The following is a 24,003-nucleotide window of genomic DNA, read 5'->3' as shown; positions in this document are numbered from 1 at the left end:
GAAGTTGGGAACAGCTGGGCGCTGACATTGTTAATGTGCTTCTCCTTTATGTTATACCACTTGCAATATGGCTGATTTCAAACAGATTATGAGAAGACGAAGGCTCCGCACACAAGAGAATGATTCCCCTGCCAACTACAAAAGACGGGAATTTGCTCCAATGTCAAAGCGCCGACCCCGGTGCGCCCGGCCATGGCGCGGCTTACACAACAATGAGCTGTTTTCCTGTGAAATGCGTCTCACTTTCTCCCGACAACATCAATATTCCACATGGATACATTGTACCAATTCCTGCTATTGTTTAGGAACCCTTAAATGTAGGAAACACTTCATTGCGGGAGACAACTGCTCCGAATTCAGAGAAACTGAGCACCAGGAGACGGGGAGGATGAAATAGAAACGTAGGCAATGACCAACACATTATTAATGAGCAACCAGCAGAACCGCGGTCTGGAACCAGAGGAGCCTCCGGTGGCCAAGGTTCTGCACAATGATGAGCTCCAAAGGTCCAGCAGAAGACAAGCCATCTGGAGGCGACTTGGAGCCACTTGTCATTGGGGTCTATTTCTTATGGGATGATTCAGTGATAACCTTAGACCTTATTGATGATGAGTGATGACAATCTCTATACAACGCTGCGGAATATGTTGGCGCTACATACATAACAGGAATAAATACGTATGTTCTGTGTGTACAATGATAACAAATATGATGATACAAACTGGATGTGTATGTGTTCTGTATACGTGGAGGGTGAACTTTAAAGATAACCTTTCACCTGCCCTTACATGTGCAGCTGAGTGTATCATATACTGGGGAGGGCTGTACAAACCTTGTCTCCCTCTAATTTTTTTCCTATCTTTCTCCGTTATTTAGATATTGGTGCCGTTATATTTGGCGCCCGATATTTAAATAACCCACTGAACTGTGAATGGGGTGTGTAATTGGCAAGGGGGCGTGTAACATTGATCGGACATTGTCACAGCAAGAGCTGGAGAGAGGAGAGCGTGTGTGCATGCGCAGCTCGGAGCTGTGCGAGCATGCGCGTCCACGCTCTCACTCTTCAGCTCTAGGCAGACAAGCTGAACAAGACTGTGTGATCCCTCCCGAGAGATTACACAGTCTTGTCCTTGTCTGGCAAGAGCTGAAGACGTTGTGAGAGAGTGCACGCGCACGCGCCCGCACACATGCGCACAGCTCCGATGCCGCTGCCGAAGATACTCCCGCCGCCATGGATCTGAAGAAGAAGTATTCACATCCTTCTTCTCCTCTACTGTTCCGTGGTAGCGGAGGAACTGCGCGTGCGCGAATACGCTCTTCTTCTCCTCTCTCCAGCTCTTGCTGTGACACTGTCCGTAACTGATTGGACAGTGTCCCATCGATGTTACACGGCCCCTTGTCAATTACACACCCCATTGACCGTTCAGGGGGTTATTTAAATATTGGGTGCCTGTGCAGTTGTATCCAAGTAGACCCTGCTGAGCCCCCACGTCTATGTCATTCGTTTATTGTGCTACGCTGCAAAATGCGCCAATTTTCACTAGAACCGCTACAAAATTATTCCGTCATCATCTGATTTTATCCATTCACTAGACCCCCGATGCCCCTTCCCTTTTACCAACCCGACTTATTTTGTTGTACTTCACCGTGAAATGCGTCGGATCACTATTAGGAAATAACGTCTGCGTTACCGTAACGCGGCTCCAGTGATTGCAGGGCTGCTTGTTGTAGCTGAGCCGCTGACTTAATAGCGACTTACGTTACATAAAGACTAAAAATCGAAACCGGTTTTTAATGCAATTTATCTGCAGGAAATAACAAAAAGTCACTCTGCCGAGATAAAGGATTGAGATGAACACAAACCGCGGGCAGAGGATGAGCCCCCACAGTCTGACAGTGCGACGAGCCCCTGACATTGCTTTTAATAGCGCGCGTTGTCTCTTTGTGCCTGCAGAACATTCCTGCTCCATTGTGGATGCACTCATTTTGCAGTCAGCTCGTTTTCCCAGCTCCGCACCCACACTTCATCTCCTCTCTCATGCAGATTAGTCCATTATTGTGCTAGAACGGATGGCAGTCCCAAGTCTACACTTGACAGCTACTCATTAAGCATTTCAAACCTTCGCATACTCCACTGCGCCCAACCACAGCTCCGGCTCTGCTGCTCTGCCACTAACTCATGTACACCTCTCCAAAATGATCCATTAATGGGTGACAATATTTATATGTGGAACTATTCCTCTCTATTTTTGGAGTAGGTAAGCGAGCGGTGACATTGAAGGGTGAATAACTCATCTGAATACAAGAGAGAGCGCTCCAATAGAATCTGTCACCAAATAAAGCTGCGAGAAGTTTTCTCTCTGATTCTTACAGTAAAGCACAGATGTACATTGTAATGTTTATTACGGCATTTGCATTATACTTTACAGCTCCAGTATCTCACAGCTTTCATCTGCATATAATGTGGAGTCAGTCTGTAAATCCTTATCTTGCACATTACGTCTTGTACTCCAGTCACATCCAGAGCTGCATTGTAATCACAGTGCGGTGCATCAGGGCAGGTTAGTTACAGGTAAGTTGTTAGGTCACATGGCTGATGTCCGACCACAGAAGCCACAAGCAGATTTCAAGAGCAACTATCAGAATTTTTTAATGCTGCTCTGGATGTGACTGGAGGAAAAAAAAAACATCTTAAAGGGGCAGTACAATATTAGGGGGAAAAAAACAGCTTTCTTTGCCAAAAACATCCCCACTCTTCTCTATTGGCAGTGTCTGATATTGCCGCTCATCCCTATTTGGTGAATGGATGGAGTCCAGTTTTCCTCATGTCTCATGTGGTCGCAAAGCTCATAGCTTGGCCAGACAATGTAAGAGAAGTCACAGGACAGTCCGGCTGTAGGACCCTCCATAGATTTCATGGATAAACTCACAATCTTCCTCCATCCTTGTCTGTTTCTGGCCTACAGTAAGTTGCAGCCGCAGCTAAATTTCCCATTTGCTGCGCTGACCCTGCGAGCGAGCACGAAATCGATGGCAATACAAAATTATCACCCTGTGCTGAGTGTGAGGAGCGATAATAGCCTCAGAAGAGATTTATTTCATGAACCTGGTTGAGAACGTCCGTTCTAAGTGTCTAATTTTAGCTGCACGTCGCTCTGTGACACTTTAAAGCGAAATCATATTCCAGCGACACAGGCCGGACGGTTTATTACGAGCCGGATTTATTTCATGGTAACAGTTTTCACACCGTGCAGCACTATATCCTGAGTACAGGGAACGAGCAGCAAATATAAAAATAATTGTACAGATGTAGGACACGTTTAGCACTGGGTGTTATTACTTTCTGTGCCGTGATACATGAAGCGACTACACCACAATTTGTCATTTGAATTGCAGATCAAACAGAATTTAAGGACTGCACTAAGTAGTTCTACCACTAGGTGGAGCTGTGGCGCATTGTACTGCACCTGAACGTGATTCCATTAACAGCACTCCATGTGGTCAGGAAGGGTATTGCAGGTAACATGTATGAATGGCTTCAAATGGGTTTTTGGGGGGAATATTTTAATAGGAGAAACAATAAGAAGAGCAGGTCTGCAGTGCCAATTGGTAAATATATTTTCTTACATTAACTTGTCCTTTAATGCTGATTTTAGGACTGTGATTGGTAGTCTTTTTTTATCTGCACCCCTTCTAGGGTAAATTAGTAATGTCTGCTCTCTATGGAGATGATATATACAAGATAGAGACATAGTTATCTTGTGTGGAGAGGATATATGGTGTCTTATTCAGGTCTTTCCATCAGGTACCCAGAACTGAGAGTGGCTACAATGACCGTCTCTTCCTGGATTACCCGGCATGCCCATGCATTACGTGAAGAGTCCATTGATTTCAATGAGAACAGTGTAATATTTAATTTGCCCTGTAGTGGCGCTATAGGGAAATTGAGCACTTGCAGATTACAGCTAATGGTGCCACCAGCAGAGGGACCCCCTGTGATGGGATTATTTTGAGGAACCCTTCCCTTATCATTCTGTTTATGTGCCCATGTCCGTCAGTTCTAACTGGTGCAGCTTTTATTCTAATTCCTTCTCTGTCATTATTGATGAAACGCTAAGATCGTATCGTAGATCAGATATTGTACAAACACATATGAGCGGTAATGTAAGAGTTCTCCACAAAGAGAATGTATTCCAATTCTTTGAGACATCTTGCAGTGATTGTCCCTTTAACAAATATCGCCCTGATAGTTAATGAGGGGCCGGCTCACGGTGCAGGTGGGCACTTGGGTTCCATGTCTAGCCAACCCAGGGTCCGAATAGCCCACCAGAGTACTAGGAAATCCCTATGTTAGGTCCAGACTCCAACATCATAATTGGCCCCTATAACAACAGGACCTGATAGGTCCAGCAGAAGAAAATCCTATATGTAGCTGACTGCGGGGCCGATCACTTGTCACCAGGGTCACTCATAACCTGTTAGATCTTTCGGACGTCCTGTGTGCGATGTCAACAACAACGTTTACGATGCACTTAAAAGTGGACGGCGCATGTCCTGTAAAGACGTCGGGAGGACCCGAAGAATAATTTCCTCTGGTGGACCCAAGAAACCCCCAGTCCGACCAATCCCAGCCTCCGCTTCATGAGCATAGAACATGTTTACTGAGTTTCTCATTGGCTCTGGGCCCAGATTTCCCTGGTGGTGACGTCGGCCCTGAAATATAAGAACATTGGTCGGATTGGCAGTGAACTGACCCGTGCCGGGCGCCGGATTACGGTATGATGTACATGATGGGTCGTGCAGGATTTTTCCGTACTTCAGGAACATTCCCTATTACAATATCTTCTCATTGCCGCATTTATTACATGATTTCTTTTGCTGCTGACAATTTTGCATGGAAGGAGTTTCCAGAATCGGACTCAGTTCTGCAACAGTGAATAAAGTGACATTTAATTTACTTAAAAATAGGAAATATCTGCATGTAAGAGCTGGGGTCCCGCACGCCTGTAAATCATCCATACGTGGCCGGCGGTATACGCCATAAGATCGATGGCGCCTGTGTATGAAATCCACTTTAGAAGAGATGATCCTGAAGAACAGATGTAACGACTCATTCATATAAGTCACTTTGTATGTTAGAAGCTCTTTGTCATGGCAACAAGCAGAGAAGACGATGAATGAAGAGCGCGGCGGCCGCGAAAAATTCATCCTATTCCTGTAAGACTTAAACGTATGCAATGAGATGATCCCGACCTCTACCCAACAATTGAGGGGCGATAATGGGGGGCCTGCAAAGTAAGATGTTACATTGAGTGATCAGACCCCTGATGAAGTGTTACCCCAGTAGAGCCGCCCCCCCAACCCATTTTCGTTCACTATTTGTGACCCAGATCCATCTCTGAACCTGCAGACGTCTTACTTTACAATGATTTATGCCGCCGATTCTCACCTTTCTCCCTCTGCATTTTCCTTCACTTTCTCCAGCGAGCAAACGGCAATGAAGATTGACATTGACCCTCAAAGCTGCGTTCTCCGCCTCAGACTGATACTGGATTAAGTAATCGCATCAATTTATTGTTATCCCGAGTTTTGATTCCAAATGGAACCTGCCACAGGTATTTAGCCTCATAAGGAGGAGGCAACGCCAAGAGAGAAAACTGCTGACATCTCCTAAGGCTTCTCTTATGATGTGATAGATTCACCTAAAGCAGGTCTAAGGAATATAAGAAAGTCAGACGCAGCTTGTGGGGGAGGGGGCGTCACAGGTTGTAAAGTAGAAGATGTAAGACTTTTACTTTTAACCGGCTACAAGAAAAACAGCCAGATAGGATGATAAAATGTTAATTATATATAGAATTACACACATTATATTACTTATCCTGAGTTACATCCTGTATTATACTCCAGAGCTGCACTCACTATTCTGCTGGTGGAATCACTGTGTACATACATTACATTACTTATCCTGTACTGATCCTGAGTTACATCCTGTATTATACTCCAGAGCTGCACTCACTATTCTGCTGGTGGAGTCACTGTGTACATACATTACATTACTTATCCTGTACTGATCCTGAGTTACATCCTGTATTATACTTCAGAGCTGCACTCACTATTCTGCTGGTGGAGTCACTGTGTACATACATTACATTACTTATCCTGTACTGATCCTGAGTTACATCCTGTATTATACTCCAGAGCTGCACTCACTATTCTGCTGGTGGAGTCACTGTGTACATACATCACATTACTTATCCTGTACTGATCCTGAGTTATATCCTGTATTATACTCCAGAGCTGCACTCACTATTCTGCTGGTGGAATCACTGTGTACATACATTACTTATCCTGTGCTGATGCTGAGTTATATCCTGTATTACACTCCAGAGCTGCACTCACTATTCTGCTGGTGGAGTCACTGTGTACATACATTACATTACTTATCCTGTACTGATCCTGAGTTATATCATGTATTATACTGCAGAGCTGCACTCACTATTCTGCTGGTGGAGTCACTGTGTACATACATTACATTACTTATCCTGTACTGATCCTGAGTTACATCCTGTATTATACTCCAGAGCTGCACTCACTATTCTGCTGGTGGAGTCACTGTGTACATACATTACATTACTTATCCCGTACTGATCCTGAGTTATATCCTGTATTATACTCCAGAGCTGCACTTACTATTCTGCTGGTGCAGTCACTGTGTACATACATTACATTACTTATCCCGTACTGATCCTGAGTTATATCCTGTATTATACTCCAGAGCTGCAGTCACTATTCTGCTGGTGGAGTCACTGTGTACATACATTACATCACTTATCCTGTACTGATCCGGAGTTATATCCTGTATTATACTCCAGAGCTGCACTCACTATTCTGCTGGTGGAGTCACTGTGTACATACATTACATTACTTATCCTGTACTGATCCTGAGTTATATCCTGTATTATACTCCAGAGCTGCACTTACTATTCTGCTGGTGCAGTCACTGTGTACATACATTACATTACTTATCCCGTACTGATCCTGAGTTATATCCTGTATTATACTCCAGAGCTGCACTCACTATTCTGCTGGTGGAGTCACTGTGTACATACATTACATTACTTATCCCGTACTGATCCTGAGTTATATCCTGTATTATACTCCAGAGCTGCACTTACTATTCTGCTGGTGCAGTCACTGTGTACATACATTACATTACTTATCCCGTACTGATCCTGAGTTATATCCTGTATTATACTCCAGAGCTGCACTCACTATTCTGCTGGTGGAGTCACTGTGTACATACATTACATCACTTATCCTGTACTGATCCGGAGTTATATCCTGTATTATACTCCAGAGCTGCACTCACTATTCTGCTGGTGCAGTCACTGTGTACATACATTACATTACTTATCCCGTACTGATCCTGAGTTATATCCTGTATTATACTCCAGAGCTGCACTCACTATTCTGCTGGTGGAGTCACTGTGTACATACATTACATCACTTATCCTGTACTGATCCGGAGTTATATCCTGTATTATACTCCAGAGCTGCACTCACTATTCTGCTGGTGGAGTCACTGTGTACATACATTACATTACTTATCCTGTACTGATCCTGAGTTATATCCTGTATTATACTCCAGAGCTGCACTTACTATTCTGCTGGTGCAGTCACTGTGTACATACATTACATTACTTATCCCGTACTGATCCTGAGTTATATCCTGTATTATACTCCAGAGCTGCACTCACTATTCTGCTGGTGGAGTCACTGTGTACATACATTACATCACTTATCCTGTACTGATCCGGAGTTATATCCTGTATTATACTGCAGAGCTGCACTCACTATTCTGCTGGTGGAGTCACTGTGTACATACATTACATTACTTATCCTGTACTGATCCTGAGTTACATCCTGTATTATACTCCAGAGCTGCACTCACTATTCTGCTGGTGGAGTCACTGTGTACATACATTACATTACTTATCCCGTACTGATCCTGAGTTATATCCTGTATTATACTCCAGAGCTGCACTTACTATTCTGCTGGTGGAGTCACTGTGTACATACATGACATTATATATCCTGTACTGATCCTGAGTTATATCCTGTATCTCTTTATTTTATATAAATTTACAAAACATAAACTGAAAAACAAATACATAACTAATTCCATATAACCAAAAAGTCACAACCCAATTCTTATAAACAAATTTTCTTATATACATCTCTGTATATGAGAAGAGAAAACGATACCAGACCCGGCCACATACACCCCACTCTTATATACTTACATCTACACTTCATCCGAAACTAAACAATAACTAGAATATATACAAACATCATATAAACGTAATCCAAAGTACTAACAGAAAATCCCCCGACCCGCGTCAACCAAGGGCCTAAAGAAACAACATAATAATGATGATAATAATAATAATCAAACAACATAATAATAATAAAATAATAATAATAATAACCCCAAAAATCAAAAATATAATAATACTAATCCCAATTTTTTTTTTTTTTATCCTTTTTTTTTATTTTTTATATATATATATTTTTTAATCACACTATACACATCCTGACTTTCCCTAACCTTACCCTTCTTACCTAAACTCCACCACCTCAGCCAGCATCTCGCCTCATGTCCTCTCACGTCCGCATAGTCCAGATGCTGGCCCCCACCACCACACCCAACACCCCAGCCCAGCCCCCCGCCCCATGTCCTCCCATGTCCGCATAGTCCGGGGCTGGGTCAGGCAAACCCCCCCGACCCCCTCCCAACCTATCTATTAACCCCCTTAAGTCTATCCCTATTCTAACAACATTTCTACATTATAATACAATACACGTCACCAACCTGTCCAAATACCAAACCATATACAAAATACACCGTACCCGAAAGCACCAAGTTCGGTCGCTTGTAAACCTTTTTCCTGCCATTTCAATCCTAAACAAAACAAAAATCTTCCAGTGCTTACCTAGCCCATCACCAGATAGAGAGAAGGGAAAGCCCCCCCAGCTCCCCCCCCGAGGCCAAGGTACCACGTCCACCGCTGCACCCTCCCTATCGCTTGCCCTATCTCCTTACCCTATTACTAGCCCTTTCTTGACCCTATTGAAAGCTGACCCTATGCTGACCCTCACCTTTCCCTTATTCCGAGTCCTATCGCTATATTTTTTTATTGGTGCCTCAGCGGAACGCAGACCCCCACCTCCAGTTGAGCACCGGTGACGACTCCCCCTCCCTCATGAAGGCAGACACATTAAGGCACCCAAAAGGAAAAGCCCCTCCAAAGACGAGAGGCTTTGGATGCTCCCAATCTGCCAACCTCCAAAGAATGCACCTTCACCAGGTCACCCATGATATTGCTAACAACCTCATCCACTAGGAGGATTTTCTTCTGGGTAGAAACTAGACATCGTGCATTCCACATAAAGTGCCTGACCACTATACTGACTAGAAACAAGGTGCAATGGTCCCTACCACCGAGGTCTCCGAACACTCCATAGGCCCACCCAGCATAGGAGAGGCTGGTTAGGCCTGGCCAACCAATGGAGGCTCCCACCCTTTTGTATACCTCTGTATTGAAAGGGCAATGAAGCAGGAAATGCTCCATGCTTTCCAGCACTCCGCCACACTCCTCCCGGGGGCAATCCCGATCATCAGAGCTTCTGCACTTTAGATTGTCCCTCACATACAGTCTCCCATGGAAGCAACGCCAAGCCAGATCCCAAAACTTCTGGGGAATCCTCGCTGAATTTAAAAGTTTTAATCCCACCCCGAGGTCACTACTTGGGCAGTCTTTGAGCGCCAGGGGCTTCTGGAAGTGGGTCATCAGGACCCTCCTGTCAAGAAATTTTCTCGACATGGTCCTGATCTCCCACACCTCCAGACCCCACCGGCGAACAATCTTCAGCGCCAGGGTGGCATAAGCCGGGAGATGTCCGTGAGGTGTACGCAGGTCTTTCACTTGCCCTCCTCTCTCCCATTCCTGGAAGAAAGGCCGAAACCACCCCCTGCAGGAGGATATCCACCAAGGAGCCCTCTCTTGCCAGAGGTTTGCCAGGTTGATCTTAACAAAGGTGTTCACTAGGAACACCACCGGGTTAACCATACCTAACCCGCCTAGTGTCCTTGGTAGGTAAGTAACCTCCCTCTTGATTAGGTTGAGCCTGTTCCCCCATAACAGCTGGAAGAACAGGCTATAGACCCGAGTCCAGAGAGGTTCTGGCAAGATGCACACACTGCCCAGGTAAAGCAACATGGGCACCAGGTAGGCCTTGGCCAAGTGAACCCTTTCCCTCAGGGTTAAGGACCAACCCTTCCATTGGTCGACCTTCTGGGCAACTAGATTCAGCCTATCCTCCCAGTTCTTCTTGGGGTAATCACCCGGGCCAAATTCGACTCCTAAGATCTTAGCAGACCCCTGAGGCTCTGGAAGGGTGTCCGGGAGATCAAAACCAGGATCTCCTCCTCCCAGCCAGAGACTTTTGCACTTATCCCGGTTGATCTTGGACCCAGATGCCAATGAGTAACGCTCCACTTCCGACATCACCCACTCTGCCTCCCCTCTCGAGGAGACAAAAATGGAGACGTCGTCTGCGTACGCAACCACCCTCTGAGTGGCCTCCGGCCCCTCCAGGCCGGCCCCGACTCCCGCCAATGGCCCACGATCGATCCTTTTAAGAAAAGGATCAATTGCGAACGCATATAGCAAAGGGCTCAAGGGACAACCCTGGCGGACACCAGACCCAACCTCAAAGGGGGTTCCAACCCAACCGTTCACCAGCGCAAAAGTCTCAGCCCCAGTGTATAAGGTCTGTAGCCAATTGACAAACCCCCCCGGTAGGCCGTACCTCAGAAGGACCGACCAGAGGTACTCGTGGTCCACCCGGTCAAAAGCCTTGGCCTGGTCCAAGGACAGGATGTACCCCTCCCACCGACCAGAATTTCCCTGCTCCACTGCCTCTCTGACACTGAGGACAGCACTAAATGTGCTGTGGCCTGGAACAGAGCAATGCTGGACCGGCGAAAGGAGCCGGGATGCAAACTTCACCAGCCGATTAAACAGCACCTTTGCGAGAACCTTTCTGTCCGTATTGAGCAGCGCTATGGGACGCCAATTCTCAATACGGGTCGAGTCTTTACCCTTCGATAAAACGATCAAGGCCGACCTCCTCATTGACATTGGCAAAGTACCCGAGGAAAGGCACTCATTAAACACCTCAGTCAAGAGGGGAACTAGGGTTCCTTTAAAAGTCTTATAAAACTCGGATGTTAAGCCATCCGGCCCTGGCGATTTTTTGAGGGCAAGCCCATCAATCGCCAATCCCACTTCCTCTTCCTTGATCGAATCTATCAAAACACCGAGAGAGGGTCTACCCCTGGCTCAGGGATGGTTTCAGCCAGGAAAGCCGACATCTCGTCTCGGTTTGGATCTTGCTTCCCCAAGAGGTGCGAGTAGAAGGATCTGACGACCTCCAAGATCCCTGATTTGGATCTCTTCAGAGATCCTGTACTATCAATCAGTCCTGTCACAACCTTACGACTCACTGACATCTTACAGTTCCTGTAGGGGTCGGGCGAGCGGTACCTCCCGAAATCCCTCTCAAGAACTAAAGATGTGTGCCTATCATACTGACACCTCCTGAGCAAAGCTTTCACCACGGAGATCTCCTCCCCACTACCCCCGGTTGAGACCAGATGTTCGAGTTTCCTCCTCAGTTCCTGATATAGGCGGTACCTACTCATGGACCTGAGGCTCGAGAGCCTGCGGAAAAATCCTGCCACCCGGACTTTAAACAACTCCCACCACTCAGACTTAGTACCACTGAGATCCAACAAAGGTACCTGGCTCTGAAGAAAATCCTCAAAGGCCTGTCTTATCTCCGCTTCTTCCAAGAGAGTAGAATTCAGCCTCCATATACCTCTTCCCATCTGGAGGGACTCTGCAATGTTCAAAGAGAAAATAATCATACAGTGATCGGAGAACTCCACCTCAACAACGGACACTGGTGAAGAGATGGCTTCCTCCTTCAAAAAAAACCTGTCTATCCTAGACCTACAACTACCTCTACGATAGGTGAAACCCGAGTGGCCTGGGGTATGCCTGATGTGGATATCCACCAGGCGAGCATCGCTAACTATATTTTTTAATGCTACACTATCGTAGGTCAATTTTTTATCTCCGGAACCTCCTCTATCTCGGGGTCTCATGACAGTATTGAAGTCCCCTCCAAAGATAACTTGTCGACCTGAAAAAAGGAAAGGCTTAATCCTCATGAAGAGACTTTTACGGTCCCATTTGCTCTGGGGTCCGTATATATTGATTAGTCTTAATTCCTGTCCCCTCATGAGGACATCTAAGATCAAGCACCTCCCCATTTCTAACTCAATCATCCGTCGGCATGTTACCGGTGCGGTGAAAAGGACCGCCACTCCGCTATAGGGCTCAGCCGCAAGAGACCAGTAGGAGGGCCCGCGTCGCCACTCCCTCCTAGATTTAACGACGTCTGCCAAAAGTGACAGCCTGGTCTCCTGCAAAAACAAAATGTCGGCTTCAACTCGGCCAAGAAAATCAAAGGCTGCAAATCTCGCCCTATCTGACTTAATGCTGGCAACGTTAATTGATGCCAGCGTCAACGGAGTGGGTGCCGCCATCATGGATGTTTGAGTTAGACGGCTTTCTTCTTCCCACCCCCCCCTCTATCTGATGAGGACCCCCCTTCTTTGCCTCGCTTCTTGCAAACTGAGGAGTCCATATTCACCACCCTATTCCCATCTTCATCCCCAAGTACCGGGTCAACCTCCCCCTCTGGGGGCAACGGCCCCTGCAGCAGGGGAGGCTCAACGACTCTAGGGTGCCCTACCATGCCCTCCCTCTTAGTATGAGAGGCTGGAATGTCCACGAGAGCATGGTATCGATCAGTAGAGCGCACCAGGGGGGTACAGGATTTACCTTCCTGGGCCAGGGCGGGGCCAGATGTATTTGGCCCTTGGGTTTTGCCCGGTGTCCCTTTTGCTGTAGGCTGAGTCCTCTCTTCCTCTCCCACACTTTCATAGTGGGAGGACTGAGAGTCCTCAGCCCTCTGCTCCCTTTGGATCCTCCTCATCTCCCCATTCAATTCGGCCTCCCCAGGGGCATCAGATTCAGGGGGGGCATCCAGATCCGAATCAGAGGTTGTCCCAGTTTCCTGGAGCGCCCTCCAAATCCTCTCCTTCCTTCGCTTCTCCGCCCTTCTCTGGCGAGAAGGGGGACCCTTCTTTGCATTCTTCCCTTGCCCCTGTGCCCCATCGTCCCTGCCCGCACCCTCACCCACGGAGGCCTCCCTCCTTTCATCCTCCGCAGGTTTGGAACAAGCATTGACAACAGAGCGAGGACACCGACTGAACGGGTGACCTAAGTCACCACACAGGTTGCACCGAATACGGTCACACGATGCGGCTAGATGACCAATCCCCCCACAATGAGCACACTTCTGCACCTTGCAGCCTGCACTCAAATGTGAGGGGTCGCCACACCGGTGACACAACTTCGGCTGCCCCTGGTAGAAGACAAGGATCCGATCTCTTCCCAGGAAAGCAGACGATGGTATGTGGGACACCGTCTGTCCCAGACGCTTTAATTTAACCATGAACGTCCAGGCCCCTGACCAGATGCCAAACTCATCCATGTTCTTCCGTGGCATCTCTACTACCTCTCCGTACCTTCCCAACCAGGTCATGATATCAATACAAGAGAGTGACTCATTACGGGTAAGAACGGTCACTCTCTTGGGACCACTTTGGCGAGAAATTGCTTGTGCAGCAAAGTCTCGCCAGCCAGGCTCGTCCTTCATCAGCTCGTAGTTCCCCCAGAAGACCTCAAGGCCCCCTAGGTGAACAAAGCTGATGTCAAACTCGACCGAGCCATGAGGATGTATCAAGGCAAAGATGTCACTCGCCTTGAAGCCCATCCCCAGCAGCAGCTCCACCACCCTCTTTCTGGGAGGGCACGCATCATTGCCACGCCACCGGAGACGGACCACATTCCTCCTGGCTACAGCCTGCCCGGCTGTTGGGAGCGACCACTGATCTCCTCGTTGCTCTCGGAAGGCATTTAGACCATATCTGTCTATCCAGAAAGACAGGTCCTTCTGCACTCCCCCTATGGTTAGGGTTTGCTTTCCCTCTCTTAAAGCGTCCAAGAGACGTTGTTGCAAGTTACCGTCCCCGGACCTTGAGGATGAAGATGGGTGGGCCCGCTGTCCCCCCGCTGCCACACCAGCATAAGACCTGCCGGATGTCACAGCAAGAGGAGCGCCAGGCCCATTGCCCCTGGTTGATACCCCATCCCCACCACCCACCACCTCACCACCTACAGACACAGCACACAACACCCCATTACCAGCAGACACTCCAGCAACTTTATTTACAGACACCTGCATACCCCCAGCAGTTCCCACATCCACAGCCGCAACTTTTTTATTTAACCCACCAGGTCCCCCTGCAGTCATCCTTCTGGCCAGGCCTGGTTCTATGTTATGTATTTTTCCTGTACATTTTGTGTGGGTAGACACTGCTTCAGTCTCCGCATCATCAGGCACCTTTGCAGGGACGCCACCAGATGTTATAAGCGGTGTCCCCGCTGTGCCCTCCGCCTCATTAACCTCCATCTTTTCTATGTGCGGAACATTTTTGGGAAAGGGGCCACCGCCGCCCCCGACGCCAGCAGCCCCCTTCTCGCCTACACCACTTTTCAGTGATGCGGACGAAGGAGCCACTGATGTCACTGGAGCCGCCTCCGGCGCCGGACCACTCCCCCCTCCCACAGAGGAGTGGCCAACAGAGCCGGAGCCCCCTCTGTGACCGCCCTTGTCCGGAACGTCTGACGGCTTGACACCGACAGACTTCCGGCTTTCAGACACCACATCCGGTTTCTGGTTTACCCGTTCTCCAGACCGCTGACTCGCATCAGAGACCAGTTTCCCGGGCTCGCCATTAACCGGACACGGGGACACACCCCCTGGCGTCACCAGGCCACCAGTACCGCCCCCTTTGCAGGGGTTGGCGTCCGGCGCCATTTTGACCACCACGTGTTCTAATGCCGGACCCGTAACACTCTCCCCGCATTCCCGCTCCAGCCCCACTGCAGAGGCTTGAGCTGGGGGTCTTGCGGGACCTGCGCCCTGATCCTGACTTGCATCTGGCTCAGAGCACAGGAAGGATCTTGCTGTATACACCATTTTAAATGAACCTTTAGCAGATTTTTTTTCCTTTTCCTTTTTTTTCTTCTTAAATTTTTTTTTCTTTTGCTTTTCCTCCTCTGCGGGTAACTCTGCACCAAAACAAAATCCCTGGAAGGATACCGGCGACTCCACGTTACGGATCTGTGTAAGTAATCCTGGAGGCCGCTCACTGTCAGTTTCAAAACACTCCTGATTATTCCCAGCTGTGAGTCCACCCTCCTCCTCCTCACTGCTCCTGGGTGCCTCAGAATCTGTGCCTTCTCTGGACTTTACATTTCCATGCTCCATTTTCTCCACCACATTTTCCTTTGCTGTGTCTTCCTCCATACTTTCTATTTTTATAGGTGCTGCCATCTCGGCAAACCTCTCTTCGTTTTTTAACTTTTCACCAAATACCCCTCCGCCTGCCAAAATCTCCTCACGTCTCTCTTCCACTTCTTTTATTTCCTCCAACAAGGATTTCACATTTAAACGGTATCGGGACCTCTTACCTCCTGTGCATTTTGCAGCCCTTCCTCTGGCGACCGCCAAGTCCGCACGGAGCCGTTGCAGCGACTTCCTGAGGTCCCGATACTCCTCCAACCGCATAGCCAGACGGGAGCTGAAGTTCTCCACCGTCTCTCCGGTCCTCAGCTGTCCCCATTCCTCCACACGACCGTCATCTAAATGTCCGGACGGTGCTGGTCCTTCTCCAGACAACAACACCTCGATCACCCTGCCGGACCGCGTCTCCATACCCTTATCCAGGGTTCCAGCCTCAGGGGGAGCCAGGACAGCCTTGCCCCGAGATGATCTCCTCACCCCCGCGACTGTTTGCATATTCCCAGCCAGCTGGGATGACCCTCTACCCCCCGCTGGCATGCTCCGGGAGGTAGAGGTCTGAGGCTCCATCCTAGGATGGAACCCCCCTCAGGGTACTTTCCAAGCCCAGGCAGATGGTATGAGGCCTGGGCAGATAGGATAAGGAAAGTCCCTGGATCCAAGGCCTGCACGGTAGTCTCAGCAGCTCTCTCCACACGTCCTACTCCACCCACTCCAGAGCTGCACTGACTATTCTGCTGGTGGAGTCACTGTGTACATACATTACATCACTTATCCTGTACTGATCCGGAGTTATATCCTGTATTATACTCCAGAGCTGCACTCACTATTCTGCTGGTGGAGTCACTGTGTACATACATTACATCACTTATCCTGTACTGATCCGGAGTTATATCCTGTATTATACTCCAGAGCTGCACTCACTATTCTGCTGGTGGAGTCACTGTGTACATACATTACATTACTTATCCTGTACTGATCCTGAGTTATATCCTGTATTATACTCCAGAGCTGCACTTACTATTCTGCTGGTGCAGTCACTGTGTACATACATTACATCACTTATCCTGTACTGATCCGGAGTTATATCCTGTATTATACTCCAGAGCTGCACTTACTATTCTGCTGGTGCAGTCACTGTGTACATACATTACATCACTTATCCTGTACTGATCCGGAGTTATATCCTGTATTATACTCCAGAGCTGCACTCACTATTCTGCTGATGGAGTCACTGTGTACATACATTACTTATCCTGTACTGATCCTGAGTTATATCCTGTATTATACTCCAGAGCTGCACTCATTATTTTTCTGGTTGTTTTTGAAAACAGTCAGCAGGTTTGTGAACAGGCAACTGCAACTGATCATGAGTGGTGATGTGCAGGGAGAAATTTAAAAGGAGCCAGGACGCTCGAAGATTAGATAGATAGATAGATAGATAGATAGATAGATAGATAGATAGATAGATAGATAGATAGATAGATAGATAGATACCGTGTTTCCCCGAAAGTAAGACAGTGTCTTACTTTCTTTTTATCCCCAAAAGCCCCACTATGTCTTACTTTCGGGGTATGTCTTATATTAGAAAAAAATTGTCGAATTATTTTTATTTATTTTTTCACAAACTTTATTTAACTGTTTTACATTTTTTTTTTAGTCCCACCAGGGGACTTCACTATGCGATGTGCCGATCGCATATATAATGCTTTGGTATACTTAGTATACCGAAGCATTATTGCCTGTCAGTGTAAAACTGACAGGCAACCTATTAGGTCATGCCTCCGGCATCGCCTAACAGGCAGATGCTGAAGGCAGACCTGGGGGTCTTTGTTAGACCCCCGGCTGTCATGGAAACCCGACGGCGACCCGCGATTTGTTTGCGGGGGCGCCGATCGGGTGACAGAGGGAGCTCCCCCCTCTGTCAAACACATTAAATGCCGCTGTCACTATTGACAGCGGCATTTAATGGGTTAAACTGCCGGAATCGGCGCGCGCTTCGATTCCGGCAGTTGCAGCAGGAGCCAGGCTGTGTATAACAGCTGTGCTCCTGCCGCTGATCGCGTGGGTACAGTCTCAGTACCCGCGCCATCACAGGACGGCGCGGTGACGTATGGAGAGGGGGGCGGCGCGGAAGTGGGCAGGAGGCGGCAATACCCCCGTGTTTCCCCGAAAGTAAGACATATGTCTTACTTTCGGGGTACGGCTTATATTAGCCGACCCCCCTGAAACCCCCGATACGTCTTACAATCGGGGGTGTCTTACTATCGGGGAAACACGGTAGATAGATAGATAGATAGATAGATATGAGATAGATAGATATGAGATAGATAGATAGATAGATAGATAGATAGATAGATAGATAGATAGATAGATAGATAGATAGATAGATAGATAGATAGATAGATAGATAGATAGATAGATAGATAGATAGATAGATAGATAGATAGATAGATAGATGTTTTTGCTGTACTGACTCTTGTATTATATTACTCTACATCTTCTTTCTGCCTCCACCACTTCGATACTTTGTTCTTTCTTGCTCTGTTTGGAGTCAGTAGAATTATCCGGGAGCCTCCATAGTAAATGTTATTCATTGCTGAGCGTCCTTGTCTCAGGGAAGCCGCGGTTTCATCGTTTGTTACCTGCCGCACATTGTAAGCCCAGCGGAGCTCAGATTCATGGAGAACACGACCATTTGCTGAGTGTTTGTGATGGGATCAGACGTGTCTGGAGAGTATCCGGCACAATCAGAGACATCTGGGCAGATTCTGGAATGAGCAGAGTAACGTTTATCGCTTCTGAAGACGATCACGTAACGCGCATGCAGGAAATGTACAATATGTTTGCCGCTCGTTATGGCGCTGATCCCCCGTTCGCATTAAATATGCAGCATCTTCTCCGCTGTAAGGAGGACAGAGATACTCGGGAGCAGCTGGAGGACGGGGAGTCTCTGCTTCATGTTTTCTGCTGATGGTAAAAGGACATAAGAGACAAACATCCTCCATTGTCCTCACATGTGACCCGCGGGCTGTAAATCCTGAGGACGTCCCTCCAGCTCCATCTACACAAGATGTTCAGTAACTTTATAAACACATCGCAGCATTCATCATTTACAGAGCTTGAGTTTATACTCCACTCAAACAAGACTCAGAGTGACGGCGCTGATCACAAGAGCTTACAATCTATGAGGAGAGAGAGGAGGAGTGAGGACGCTGATCACAAGAGCTTACAATCTATGAGGAGAGAGAGGAGGAGTGAGGACGCTGATCACAAGAGCTTACAATCTATGAGGAAATAGAGAAGAGTGAGGACGCTGATCACAAGAGCTTACAATCTGAGGAGAGAGAAGAGGATTGAGGGAGCTGATCACAAGAGCTTACAATCTATGAGGAAATAGAGAAGAGGAGTGATGGAGCTGATCACAAGAGTTTACAATCTATGAGGAGAGAGAAGAGGAGTGAGGACACTGATCACAAGAGCTTACAATCTATGAGGAGAGAGAAGAGGAGTGATGGAGCTGATCACAAGAGTTTACAATCTATGAGGAGAGAGAAGAGGAGTGAGGACACTGATCACAAGAGCTTACAATCTATGAGGAGAGAGAAGAGGACTGAGGACGCTGATCACAAGCGCTTACAATCTGAGGAGAGAGAAGAGGAGTGATGGAGCTGATCACAAGAGCTTACAATCTGAGGAGTGAGGACGCTGATCACAAGAGCTTACAATCTATGAGGAGAGGAGGAGTGAGGACGCTGATCACAAGAGCTTATAATCTATGAAGAAATACGGGAGACACAAAATGTAAAAAGGTCTTGTTCTGTACATCGCTCCTCCATCTTTTATACACATGGGGCAGTAACATAAATCTGCAGGATCCGTCACCAGCCACTATCTCTGTATGACAGACATGAAGTGTATTAGGGTGCAGGGAGTGTGGGGGATACTGATGAATGAGGGGGTCATGTTCTGATGACTGATGTAATAGTGGGGCGATGGCAAGTAGTCAGATTAGGGAATGTTATAGGTTCTTAGTGCACATTTTGAACAAATTGTGTGAACCCACCTGCCACGACAATGCGTCCTCTATAGGTGGGAACCTACAATGCACACACACCCAGAACTGGGGCAAAGCCTACATATATCTGGGGATGGCAGGAACCAGCATTAAACAAATTAAAATCACCCGGGCAGAAGGAGAGGAGCGCAAGATCAACAATGGAGGCAGTCACTAACCCCACATATACGACCCCACTAACCCCACATCTATGACCCCACTAACCCCACATATATGACCTCACTAACCCCACATATATGACCCAACTAACCCCACATATATGACCCCACTAACCCCACATATATGACCCCCCCAACCCCACATATATGACCCCCCCAACCCCACATATATGACCCCACTAACCACACATATATGACCCCACTAACCCCACATATATGACCCCACTAACCCCACATATATGACCCCCACATATATGACCCCCACTAACCCCACATATATGAACCCACTAACCCCACATATATGACCCCACTAACCCCACATATATGACCCCACTAACCCCACATATATGACCCCACTAACCCCACAAATATGACCCCACTAACCCCACAAATATGACCCCACTAACCCCACATATATGACCCCACTAACCCCACATATATGACCCCACTAACCCCACATATATGACCCCACTAACTCCACATATATGACCCCACTAACTCCACATATATGACCCCACTAACTCCACATATATGACCCCACTAACCCCACATATATGACCCCACTAACGACACATATATGACCCCACTAGCCCCACATATATGACCCCACTAACCCCACATATATGACCCCACTAACCCCACATATATGACCCCACTAACCCCACATATATGACCCCACTAACCCCACATATACGACCCCCACTAACTCCACATATATGACCCCACATATATGACCCCACTAACCCCACATATATGACCCCACTAACCCCACATATATGACCCCACTAACCGCACATATATGACCCCACTAACCCCACATATATAAGCCCACTAACCCCACATATATAAGCCCACTAACCCCACATATATGACCCCACTAGCCCCACATATATGACCCCCACTAACCCCACATATATGACCCCCACTAACTCCACATATATGACCCCACTAACACCACATATATGACCCCCACTAACTCCACATATATGACCCCACTAACACCACATATATGACCCCACTAACTCCACATATATGACCCCCACTAACTCCACATATATGACCCCCACTAACTCCACATATATGACCCCCACTAACTCCACATATATGACCCCACTAACCCCACATATATGACCCCCACTAACTCCACATATATGACCCCACTAACCCCACATATATGACCCCAATAACCCCACATATATGACCCCACTAACCCCACATATATGACCCCACTAACCCCACATATATGACCCCACATATATGACCCCACATATATGACCCCACTAACCCCACATCTATGACCCCACTAACCCCACATATATGACCCCACTAATCCCACATATATGACCCCACTAACCCCACATATATGACCCCAATAACCCCACATATATGACCCCAATAACCCCACATATATGAATCACATAAACACCACAAATGATTGAACCGCACATTCAAACAAAATGAAACAAAACGTGTATACAGGTGCCAGGAAGTCTAAGACTGCAAGGCAATACAATATACAAAAATGGTGACCGCACACTGCGAACACTAATGCCACCTAATCACTATAAATAAATAAATATGCATTGCTGCTGAATCTGCTTACAATAGGGAGGTTCTTAGTGCACATTTTGATCAAATTGTGTGAGCCCACCTGCCACGACAAGGCGGCCTCTATGAGGTGGGTCCCTATGCTGCACATACACCCAGAACTGTCTAAAAATATATTTTTTCAGGGACGCTTAAAACTGTGGATGTTGGGATTTAATCTGATTGTCTGGGGTAGCGACAGTGCAGCACGAGAGAAGTCATGGAGACGGGAGTGGGAGGCTCGGATTATAGATGATGGTAATCTAAGACCATTGATAGAACGTAGAGCGCAAGTAGGGTGGTAGACAGAGATGAGGGAGGAGATGTGAAGAGGTGCAGCCCTGGGGAGAGCGTCGTGGGTGAGAGGAATACGTTTACATTTTATTCTGAAGGCAATGGGCAACCAGTGCAGTGACTGGCACAGGAAAGAGGCATCGGTCAAGCGCTTGGTCAGAAAGATGAGCCTGGCTGCTGTATACAGGATAGATTGGAAAGGGGAGAGTTTAGAAGGAGAAGACCGATTAGTAAAGAGATACAGTAATCATAGATAAAGAGATAGATAGAGAGAGATAGATAGATAGATAGATAGATAGATAGATAGATAGATAGATAGATAGATAGATAGATAGATAGATAGATAGATAGATAGATAGATAGATAGATAGATAGATAGATAGATAGATAGATAGATAGATAGATAGATAGATAGATAGATGTATTTCAGCGTTTGCTGTGTGGGGTTTCAGAATCGTCGCGCTCGGGATCGCTGAAAAATCACATCAAATTAAAATCACAGCATTTAATGTTAAATGAGAGAAATCTGTAAAAAGTCCTCAGGACAGATAAACGTTCCTGGTAATTACCGCGACATCTGCTTTATTTACATCCCCGCTCCGATATTACACAATAGTAAATCAAATTTCATGGAAACGTCTCATGGCCGCCATGTCATCCGCACAGTCAGACCGTCATATGCGGCACATTGATAAATTCTCCAGAAGAACGGCCTAGTGCAATATCCTGTCTCCCTCTGTCACTGGTCGTTGTTGTCACGGCAACTGTTCATTATAAGATTGCTGCAAGTTTTTATATATATATTTTTTTATAGTCATCAAGATATAGAACTAACAGCAAATAACAGAAGTAACAACATGTAAAACAAATCTGTATGACTGAAGACCCTTCCCCTCCATGTCATAGACACCAGACCTGCAAAGCTACCTGTACTATTTACAGCATGACCCAGGTTGTACCAGCATACTCCACATCACTATATACAGAAGATACCCAGGTTATACCAGCATGCTCCATATCACTATATACAAGAAGATGTATAACTTATACCAGCTGCACATATATAATTATATACAGAAGATACCCAGGTTATACCAGCATGCTCCATATCACTATATACAAGAAGATGTATAACTTATACCAGCTGTACATATATAATTATATACAGGAGATACCCAGGTTATACCAGCATGCTCCATATCACTATATACAAGAAGATGTATAACTTATACCAGCTGTACATATATAATTATATACAGGAGATACCCAGGTTATACCAGCATGCTCCATATCACTATATACAAGAAGATGTATAACTTATACCAGCTGTACATATATAATTATATACAGAAGATACCCAGGTTATACCAGCATGCTCCATATCACTATATACAGGAAGATGTATAACTTATACCAGCTGTACATATATAATTATATACAGAAGATACCCAGGTTATACCAGCATGCTCCACATCACTATATACAGAAGATACCCAGGTTATACCAGCATGCTCCACATCACTATATACAGAAGATACCCAGGTTATACCAGCATGCTCCACATCACTATATACAGAAGATACCCAGGTTGTACCAGCATGCTCCACATCACTATATACAGAAGATACCCAGGTTATACCAGCATGCTCCACATCACTATATACAGAAGATACCCAGGTTATACCAGCATGCTCCACATCACTATATACAGAAGATACCCAGGTTATACCAGCATGCTCCACATCACTATATACAGAAGATACCCAGGTTATACCAGCATGCTCCACATCACTATATACAGAAGATACCCAGGTTGTACCAGCATGCTCCACATCACTATATACAGAAGATACCCAGGTTGTACCAGCATGCTCCACATCACTATATACAGAAGATACCCAGGTTGTACCAGCATGCTCCACATCACTATATACAGAAGATACCCAGGTTATACCAGCATGCTCCATATCACTATATACAAGAAGATGTATAACTTATACCAGCTGTACATATATAATTATATACAGGAGATACCCGAGTTATACCAGCATGCTCCATATCACTATATACAAGAAGATGTATAACTTATACCAGCTGTACATATATAATTATATACAGGAGATACCCAGGTTATACCAGCATGCTCCACATCACTATATACAGAAGATACCCAGGTTATACCAGCATGCTCCACATCACTATATACAGAAGATACCCAGGTTATACCAGCATGCTCCACATCACTATATACAGAAGATACCCAGGTTGTACCAGCATGCTCCACATCACTATATACAGAAGATACCCAGGTTATACCAGCAT

This window comes from Rhinoderma darwinii, chromosome 12, assembly GCF_050947455.1.
Source record: "Rhinoderma darwinii isolate aRhiDar2 chromosome 12, aRhiDar2.hap1, whole genome shotgun sequence".
In the NCBI taxonomy this organism is placed as follows: Eukaryota; Metazoa; Chordata; class Amphibia; order Anura; family Rhinodermatidae; genus Rhinoderma; species Rhinoderma darwinii.
This window is presented reverse-complemented; position numbering follows the sequence as displayed.